The 10,531-nt window shown below is 31.7% G+C and overlaps 1 non-coding gene and 2 pseudogenes across 1 annotated transcript; 1 reads left to right on the top strand and 2 right to left on the bottom strand.

Annotated features, from left to right (window-relative positions):
* Positions 1-1,996: 1,996 nt before the first annotated feature.
* Positions 1,997-3,562, bottom strand: LOC131064300 (photosystem II CP47 reaction center protein-like; annotated as a pseudogene).
* A 3,072-nt stretch (positions 3,563-6,634) lies between these two features.
* Positions 6,635-7,600, top strand: LOC131064306 (cytochrome f-like; annotated as a pseudogene).
* Positions 7,601-9,870: 2,270 nt separating this feature from the next.
* On the bottom strand, positions 9,871-9,944 carry TRNAW-CCA (transfer RNA tryptophan (anticodon CCA)). Its single transcript has one exon. It is a non-coding gene; the product is annotated as a tRNA-Trp (tRNA).
* Between the last annotated feature and the right edge of the window lie 587 nt (positions 9,945-10,531).

The following is a 10,531-nucleotide window of genomic DNA, read 5'->3' on the forward strand; positions in this document are numbered from 1 at the left end:
GTATTTTTTCAATTATCTAAATTATTTTTAATAAATAAAAAAATATTTTTTAAAATTAATTTATTGTATTATTATATGTTAAAAATTACATTATAACAAAAATGCAACGTCCTTTTTTATACTGTTATTCGTCATTTGTTATTAGCTTTGTTTAATAAAAAGAAAACAAAAATATAATATAAAGTAGTAAATCAAATATAAATGAAAATAAAAATATTTAATTATCTAGATTATTTTAAATTGGAAGTTCTTCAATATTTTCATGCTTACATAATCTAAACTAGTCAATGTAGGAAGTATAAATGCAAAAGAATAAAATTATATATCACAAAATATATTTTACAATGATAACTAGTGGAAGCATACGAGAAACAAACTTTTTTGGTTGTATCTGTATGCACCTTAATTGCTTATAGCTATTATTGTAATGATGCACATTGTGGGATCCACTATGTGCACAAGGGTAAAAAAGTACGCAATTAAAGGTGTCCCCTTATACCTACTTAAAGATGTCCCAATAGCCCTGCTGAACATTGCCAATACTTATGCACAAATGCCTCAATAATTGTGCACTATGGGTACCAATAAAGATACACAAATGAACCAATTACAATCCAAAAATACTAAAAAAGTGAGTGATTACCAGTACATGTCAACTTTATTATTGAACTTTTAGTTATATTATTTTTTAATTTTCTTTAAAATCAATAAACTATGAATTAGGTACCCAAAGTTATTAAAACTATAGTGACTATGGTACTCTTCTTGATTATCCCATCAGATTAGAGCCAAATAAAACACTTTTGGAACCATATTTGATAGCAACTAGTTCTATTTGATCTTGAAAAGCAACTACCTAGCCCAAGTGCAATAAACTATATGTACCAAACAACATTATCATCGACTCAACGAGTATTCACTGGTCTAAAAGAAATTAATAAGAAATGACTAGCTATATTTAGTACTTGTTGGAGTGAGTATACTTAATCCATAATCCAATACTCATACATGTTATAACTGAGGTGCATAAGGAAAGGCCAAGACACTAAAAAGAATAAAAAATATATTACAAAAGTAAATCGCATATCTCTGAATTTGCAACTATTCAAAAATTCAATACATACACAAGCATGAGTGCATAACAAGTAGATTCGATGACAATAGCTAAATAAACCTCTTTCAAGAGTTCATTATATACTATTTCAGTTTAGGAACATCAAAATAATGAGAAATTTCTTCTTTTCTTTCCACAAAATAATACCAAAAAGAGTGTGAATATCTCTAAAGTTTTATCTTTAGTAAATTGTAAGAATTCAAGAATTTCATTTACAAATTTATAGACTCATCGTAAGAACAAGGAGACATTATAGACTCAATACCAATTAAAAATTATGGATGCACAACATTTTAATTTACAATAAAAATATATGGTGAAAAGTAGAATGTTACAATCTTGTTTAACAATCTACATATTGATTCAGAGACTAAATCACTTAAAGAATTCACAAAATATCGAGTTCATCTTTGCAATGAATGATTATGCAAAATATTAGTGTTTAAAAAAGAAGCATGTGGGATTGGGCAAAATGAAGTATTACAAGAATGTGGTCTCTTACATGTCTTGGAAGGGGAGCTCGTACACTTCTTAAGCAATGAAAGTGCACAGAATGACCACATATTCTTGTACATTCGTTCTTCACTGCACTTTTGCAACAACTGCTAGTACAAACATTCTTCACTACTCCTTTGCAAAGGAAAACATACTTTCAAATGAAAAAAGCTAAAAGGTAAGCAATTATTGGTACACTTTGGGTGATTCTTGGAAGAAAATAGTGAAAAAAATTATCCCTAAGGTCGACACCAAAAGGAATGTATAAACCAATGCTTCCATAGATTTGATCCTAGTTTATAATTAATAGAGATAGATTTCATACTAATTACAAAATTTTCCATAAAAAAAGTGGAATCAAAAGATTTTGATTCCTAAGATGCCATTTCTCACTATTGCATTAACGAACGGAGCAATACCATATTATACCACTTGTCTTTTAGTAGTTGGATCTCCCAGTTTTTGGAATGCCCCAAATTCTACTTGAGTATCCAAATCTGGATCAATACCGGCAAAAACATCTCTGAATAGAGTTCTAGCACCATCCCAAATATGTCCAAAAAAGAAAAGAAGAGCAAATGTAGCTTGCCCAAAAGTAAACCAACCCCTTGGGCTACTCCAAAAAACACCATCCGATTTCAAAGTAGCACAATCTAACTCAAAAATTTTACCTAATTGTGCGCATCTAGCATATTTTTTGACTATAGCAGGATCGCCAGAACTAACTCCATCAAGTTCACCACCATAGAACTCAACAGTTACACCTACTTGTTCAACACTATATTTTGATTATTCTCTCCTAAAAGGAACATTGACTTTCACAATTCCTTCTTCATCTACTAGAACGACTGGAAATGTTTCGAAAAAGGTAGGCATACGACGTACAAAAAGCTCATGTCCATTTTTATCTTTGAAAATAGGGTGTCCTAGCCAACCAACAACAATTCCATCTCCATTGTCCATTGCAACCACCCTGAATAACCCCCCTTTAGCTCGATTATTCCCAATGTAATAATAAAAAGCAAGTTTTTCGGGAATTTTTTACCAAGCTTCTGATAGACTTAGATTTTCATCTAGACCGACATGAACTCATCGATCTATTTCTTGTTGGAAGTATCCCCGATCCCACTAGTAATGAGTAGGACCAAATAATTTGATCGAAGTGGTTGTGGAACCATACCACATTGGTCCGGCCACAATGAAAGCTACAAAAAACACAACAACAATACTACTAGAGAGGACAGTTTCAATATTCCCCATACGTAATCCTTTGTATAAACATTGGAGAGGATGAACATTGAGATGGAATAGGCCTGCTAATATACCCAATATACCTACTGCAATATGATGAGAAGCTATTCCTCTCGGAAAAAAAGGATCAAAACCTTCATATGCCCATGTCGGATTTACAGGTTGTATTTTTCTAGTTAGTCCATAAGGATCAGACACCCATATTCCAAGGCCATATGAACCCGTTACATGAAATGCTCTGAATCTGAAACAAGCTACTCTTGAGAGGAATAAATGAATTCCAAAAATCTTAGGCAAATCTAAAGAAGGTTTTCCTGTACGGGAATCACAGAATACGTCTAGATCCCAATATACCCAATGCCAGATAGCTGCTAAAAAGAACAAGCCAGAAAACACAATATGTGCCCCAACCACACCTTCATAACTCCAAATACCTGGATTAGATTTGGTTTCTCTAGTTATACTCCATCCACCCCATGAATCCTTTATTCCTAAATGACTTATAAAAGGTATAACGAACATACCTTGTCTCCACATTGGATCAAGAATAGGATCGGATGGATCAAAAACTACTAATTCATAAAGAGCCATCAAACCGGCCCATCCGGAAACTAAAGTTGTATGCATTATATGCGCAATGATTAACTGACTAGGATCATTCAACATGATGGTATGGACACGATACCAAGGAAAACTCATGAAAATACCCCTTTATCAAAAAAAGTAGGCACTATGTAACTTTCTCGCATTAGAGACAGATTATGCTATGGAATTATACCTTTGTCTTAAAGGTGAACATCTATCTATTAATAGAACAGTTTCAAAAAATAGGATTGAGAAGAAGATATATTTTATCATTTATATGTATCAATATACAATGTGGTAATTGGTCTCGTTTGTTTTGTATCAAACAAAGTAAAGTAATTAATTACTTTACAAAACACCCAATGAATTAGGTATTTTACGAAGAAAGGCACGTCCGCCTATTTGGTCCTATCACTCATTTGATCTTATAATCTATCTTTGTAATAGAAAAAAAAAGGCTATTTAATATACTTTTGATATGATAATCAACTTTGATATAATAATTGACAACTTACCCTCTTTTTTAGTCCCTTTGGTGGGCTTGTTTTTTTCCAGCAATTACAATGCTTTTTCTTTTTTTTCTATACTCAAAATGATGAAATTTTATGAATCTGATCAAAATTTTATGAATCTGATCAATATATCATACATATATATGTATATATTTATATTTTATAATATAAGATAAAACCTTGTTTAAATAGGTCTAAATAGATATTTTTCTTTAATTTGATCTATTCATATATGATAAATAACAAAAAATATAAATGTATATGGTATCATATGTATGAGACATATTCATACAGACCCGTGTGTGAAAGAATAAGTCTTTCTTACTTGTACTTCAAAATATGTTTATATACATTTTAATAGAGAGATTCATATTTTTATTTGACTGATACAATGAAGTATTATTTTGATAGTCAATAAGTTAAGGACAAAATTTCCATGTTAAAAAAGAGAAGATGAAAAAAAAAACATGGAAAAAGAAGAAGAATATATATATGTTATTTTTTTATTTATTTTTTAAATGCTTATATGTATATGGCTAGTTTATGAATATAGCCAAATTATGAGAATGACTTTGGGGTGGGAGTCAAAATTCGTTCAATCCCTCAAATTAAATAGGATGTAATTTTTTATGAATTGTCGATCCAAATGGCTCTGGATAGAACCCATAATAGGGTCTCGAAAAATAAGCAATTTTTTTTTGCTTGTCTCCTCTTTTTGGGTTCACTAGGATTTTTTGTGGTTGGAATTTCAAGTTACCTTTGTAGGAACCTGATACCCTTATGGTCATCTCAGCAAATACTTTTTGTGCCACAAGGAATGGTGATGTGTTTTTATGGGATTGCAGATCTGTTCATTAGCTCTTATTTGTAGTGCACTATTTTGTGCAATGTGGGTAGTGGCTATAATAAGTTTGATGAAAAAGAAGGAGTTGTATGCCTTTTTCGCTGGGGATTTCCCAGAAGAAATCATCGTATTTTTCTTCAATTTTGTATGAAGGATATTCAGGAAATCAAAATGGAAGTTCAAGAAGGTATTTTTCCTCATTGTGTTCTTTATATGGAAATAAAGGGCCAACAAGACATCCCCTTAACTCGTACTGAAGAAAATTTGACCCTACGTGAAATAGAATAGAAAGCTACTGAATTAGCCCATTTTTTGCATGTATCCATTGAAGTATTTTGAAATGAGGGGGAAAAGTCTTCTTAATATACAAATTGATAGATCTCGTATCAGTAGATATCAGAAAAAGTTTTAACATAACATTTGTCTGGGGGGAAATACCATATAGTCAGTATATTTCCACCAACACGAAATGTTACTTATGGAACCATACCGATAGTCTTTGGCAGTTCGCAAACACTCCATATCATTCTTTATCTATTAGAAAAAATAGATGTAATATCTTAAAATAATACAATGAAGTAGATGACTATTGTTTTTTACACCTTTTTTTACATATGCGCCTGAAATATTATCATCTCCTCTATGTACCAAAGAGTCCAGAATTGAACTTAAATTTTCATTTATTTGCCACTCAAATTGAAGCAACTCTTTGGGTCAAGAGTTAAATAAGAAAACAATAAATAGAAAACGAGTCCCAATCCAACCAATTTTCAAGGATTGATCCTTCCTTTTTTACTCTACTTCTTAGTCGGAACAAATCATCTTTCCTCCGAAAGATATTTTCTCTCAAGGTTGAAGAATTACACAAAAGATCATTCTATGGATCTCATAGCTCGTTTTATAATTCATACTTTGTTTAGATTTTGGACAGAGCTAATGAGTCAATCAATCTCGTTAGCGATTCATGAAATGGAAGTCACCAAATATTAAACATTCACTTCTCTACAATATCTTACATGTTTAATAGTATTGCCTTGGGCAATTTCAATTTCATTACAGAACAGTTTAGAATCTTGGGTTACAAATTGGTGGAATACTAGTCAATCAATTTTTTTTTTTGATTATTTACAAGAAGAAAACCCTATAAGAAAATTTGAAAAAATAGAAGAACTATTCCTTTTAGAAATAATGGTGGAAGATTATTTAGAAACTCCTTCGCACGATATTAGTATAGAGATGTAGAAAAAGATGATCCAATTGGTCAAAATATATAATCAAGATTGTATCCACATCATCTCACATTTATTAGAAAATCTAATAGGTTTGGTTCTTCTAAGTGTTTGTCTCATTCTGGGTAAGAAGAAACTTGGCATTCTAAATTCTTGGATCCAAGAAGTCTTCTACAACCTAAGCGATACAATGACAACTTTTTCTATTCTTTAACAACCGATCTATGTATTGGGTTTCATTCGCCCCATGGTTGGGAACTGATGATCAATTGGATCTTCAAAAATTATGGATTTTCTCATAACAAACAAATAATATCTGGTCTTGTTTCAACTTTTCCAGTCATCTTAGATACAATTTTCAAATATTGGATCTTTTGCCATTTAAATCATATCTCCTTCACTTGTAGTAATTTATCACTCGATGAATGAATAACCAATGGTTTCTCCCCCATTTGACCGCCCCTCTTTTTAACTTTTTTTAGGGCGATACTTCTTATTTTTTAGATTTAGGTTTAATATAGTAGCAGAATTGTAGGCAGGTAACTATGATAGTTACCTACCACCATTTATTTAAAATAAAAGAATTGTAACAAAAAATTGAACTATGCAAAATAGAAAAACTTATGATGATTGGGTGAAAAAGTTGATAACTCAATCAATTTTTGTCTTAATAATGATAGATATAATGACTCGCACATCTATTGCAAATGCATATCCCATTTTTGCACAGCAAGCTTATGAGAATCCTCAAGAAGCAACTGGGTGTATTGTATGTGCCAATTGTCATTTGGCTAAAAAACCTGTGGAGATTGAAGTTCCATAGTCCGTGCTTCCTGATACCATTTTTGAAGTAGTTGTTAAAATACCCTATGATAAGCAAATAAAACAAGTTCTTGCTAATGATAAGAAAGGAACTTTAAATGTAGGACCTGTTCTTATTTTACCCGAAGGTTTCAAATTAGCTCCTCCGGATAGTATTTATCCTGAGATTAAGGAAAAAATAGGTGATCTTTAGTTTCAACACTATCGTCGCAATCAAAAAAATATTCTAATAATAGGTCCTGTTGCTGGTCAAAAAAATAGTGAAATTGTATTTCCCATCCTTTCACCAAATCCCACTACTAATAAAGCAACTCACTTTCTGAAATATCTCATATATGTAGGTGGTAATAGAGGAAGAGGACAAATTTATCCAGATGGGAGCAAAAGAAACAATACAGTCTATAACGCTTCAACAACGGGTAAAGTAAGTAAAATTGCGTGTAAAGAAAAGGGTGGATATCAAATAACTATTGATAATCCATCAGATGGTTGACAAGTGGTTGACTTTGTGCCTTCGAGACCAGAACTTCTTGTTTCAGAAGGCGATTTCATCAAGACGGATCAATCGTTAACAAATAACCCTAATGTGGGTGGTTTTGGTCAGGAAAATGTAGAAAGAGTACTTCAAGATCTTTTATGTGTTCAAGGTCTTTCATTATTCTAAGCATCTATCATTTTAACACATATATTTCTAGTTCTTAAGAAGAAACAATTTGAGAAAGATCAATTGGTCAAAATGAATTTTTAGGCGCATAAAAGTGAATCTCCATCTTATGGATGATTCGTGCAATTATGTAAATAAAAATTGCACTAATAAAGTCATACATTTTTGGAGACCTTCATTTGCTCCTTCCCTTTGTTTTAATATATTGATTGATTGTAAAGAATGAGGAGATATAAAGAATATGTGCATCTTTAATAATGAGTGATTCCAGGACAAACTTGTTAAACAGTGAGTTCCCTAGTTATGCACGACATTCAATATTATATACATGTTATCTTTTCTCACCTTGCTTTATCATATTCAAAATAAATAAATCAAAGCATAAATAGAAGGAAGGAGAGAATTTGCTAATCTTGGCTTACTATTTTCGCTGATTTTATAACTTATCCTACTCCTTGAAAAAGTAAAAAGTAAAAAAAATAGATATATATATCTATTTTTTTTTTTTCCTTTTTACCATTATCTCACCAAAGTCAGAGGAGTTTATTTGTTTTCTAATTTCATTTTTCCTTTTTGGATTGAAATGATAAAATGATAGTTTTGCAAAAATAGTAAAAACTTTAGTTCTGCAGAGAAAACTATAGTTCTGCAGGGGAAACTATAGGTCTGCGAAAAATTGGATTTCCTTTTTGCTAAGTTCCTGATTCTCCCCCAGTAATATTCTATTACCGGCAATAATACTGATTCTTCTTCCTTCCTAAGGAAGACCTGCAATAATGTCGAGTGCTCTCCACCGTTCCATAAGAACGATTGTATCCTCCTAAGTCAAATTAAATAAACTGTCTACTCGTAATTCGAGTACATAAATAAAAAGGTGTAGTTTATTTTTTATTTCTACTAAACGAACTAGCCATAGCTATGTAACACTATTCCTAATAAATCAACCCCTAAGTAATAGGTCCAAACTAGAATAAATCCTAGAGAAGCAACAATTGCTGGTTTTTCCCCTTTCCAACCCCTGTTTATTCTAGTATTTAGATAAATTGCAAATATAATCCAAGTTATTAGTGCCCAAGTCTCTTTTGGATCCCAGCTCCAATAAGATCCCCATGCTTCATTGGCCCATACTAACCTAGAAAGTATACCTATAGTTAAAAGAGAAAATCCTAGACCAATGGCACGATAACTCAATTGGTCTAATTGGTTAGTAAATAACCATTTACGATAATTTATAAATGAAAGGCCAAAAGTATGCTTCAATTCCTTTTTTTATTGGTCATGTGAATTCCCATTTTTATTGAAGAAAAAGGAATTCTTCACATTAATAAAAATCTTTTGATTTATTTGGGACGTAATGACCAAAAAAGCTATCAATGATAGGGATCCACATAAAAGAGTTGCATAACTGAGCAATATCATACCTACATGCATCATTAACCAATGAGATTGTAAAACAAGTACTAACATTTCAGATTGTTGTATTTTATCTGGAAGACCTAAAGTAGCAAAACCATGAGTTAACATAGCACTTGACGCGGTGATTGCACCTAACCACCAAGCATCTTGGCCCTGTACTTCTATAACTATATGAATCATGGAGGAAGTCCATGGAAGGAACATGAATGACTCATACAAATTACTTAATAGTAAATGCTCTATGAGGCATCCATTTGAGTATCGAAAGTGCCTCCATATAGGTACAACCATGAAGTTGATGAGCTACTCTACCTGCTTTATTAGAAGACATACATACATGATTAGCTACAACTCATATTTTTCTATTTGAAGCCCTATTTATAAATTTCATCTTCATCCTCCACAATGAATTAATGTATACTATTTACAATGATACTTTTTTCTCATTTCTCTCTTTTATTTTTTATTTTTTTTCATTTTTCAATTTTTTATCCTTTTTCGCATGTCCCTGGAAAATGGAAGTAGGTACAAATTCTCCTAATTTGTGGTTTATCATACCATTTGATATAAAAATGGGTAAATGTGACTTTCCATTATGAACAACAATAGTATACGACTTATTTGAAATAAAATAAAACCCTCAATAGGAATTGAGATTCTGAGTCAATTTGAGGTACTATGTAGATTAGCTATTAATCCTTACCTATTCTTTTTTAATAATTCAAAATATGATTGAAGTTATCCAGAATTGTGTTAGGTCTAATTCCTATAACTTTGGTTGGATTATTTGTAACTGCATATTTACAGTACTGACGCGGTGATCAGTTAGATATTTGATTTAGGACCATATTATGAAGGGCTCTCCTACTGATTCTGAAGGATCAGATTCCATTAGCTTTTTCAGTTTAAGTGAAAAGAAGATCGAAAAAAAGAAGATTCATGCTCTGTAGGATTTGAACCTACAACATCAGGTTTTGGAGACCTATGTTCTACCAAACTGAACTAAGAGCGCTTTTTCTTTTTTTGAAAAAAAGCAAAGAAGGGCCTTTTTGAGTCTTAAAACATTTTGCATGTGGTATTCCTCAATCACCGATTATTGATGTTTCTTCAAATAAACATCACTAGATTTTTTATTTCTTTTTTTTTATAAAAATAAACAAAGAATACTAGGTAGGGATGATAGGACTTGAACCTGCGACATTTTGTACCCAGAACAAACACGCTACCAAGCTGCGCTACATCCCTTTTAATCGTTAGTATTTTTATTCAATATTTTATATTAAATAAAATCAATTTTGTTTTCCACATTTATCTGCCTTGATTCCCATTTGATTGCGATGTCAGACCCAGTGTTCACTTCCACTATTGTATACTGGTGACCGAGGATGTAGCATCCTCAACCCTTGTAGGCTTCTCTAATGTGCTTCAAAGTGGGGATTAGGGATCTGTTGTCATTCCTAACCTTTGAAAATCAAAGGTTTGTTAATATTGTAGAGGCATGAATATTAGTTTATTAATTGCTTTGTTGTTTTAGTATTTGGTTAGTTCTTCTAGCTTTTAATAAGATCTTTGCCATTAGTAGTATTGTGTTTTTTCCAT

Source organism: Cryptomeria japonica, chromosome 3 (assembly GCF_030272615.1).
Source record: "Cryptomeria japonica chromosome 3, Sugi_1.0, whole genome shotgun sequence".
NCBI classification, from domain to species: Eukaryota; Viridiplantae; Streptophyta; class Pinopsida; order Cupressales; family Cupressaceae; genus Cryptomeria; species Cryptomeria japonica.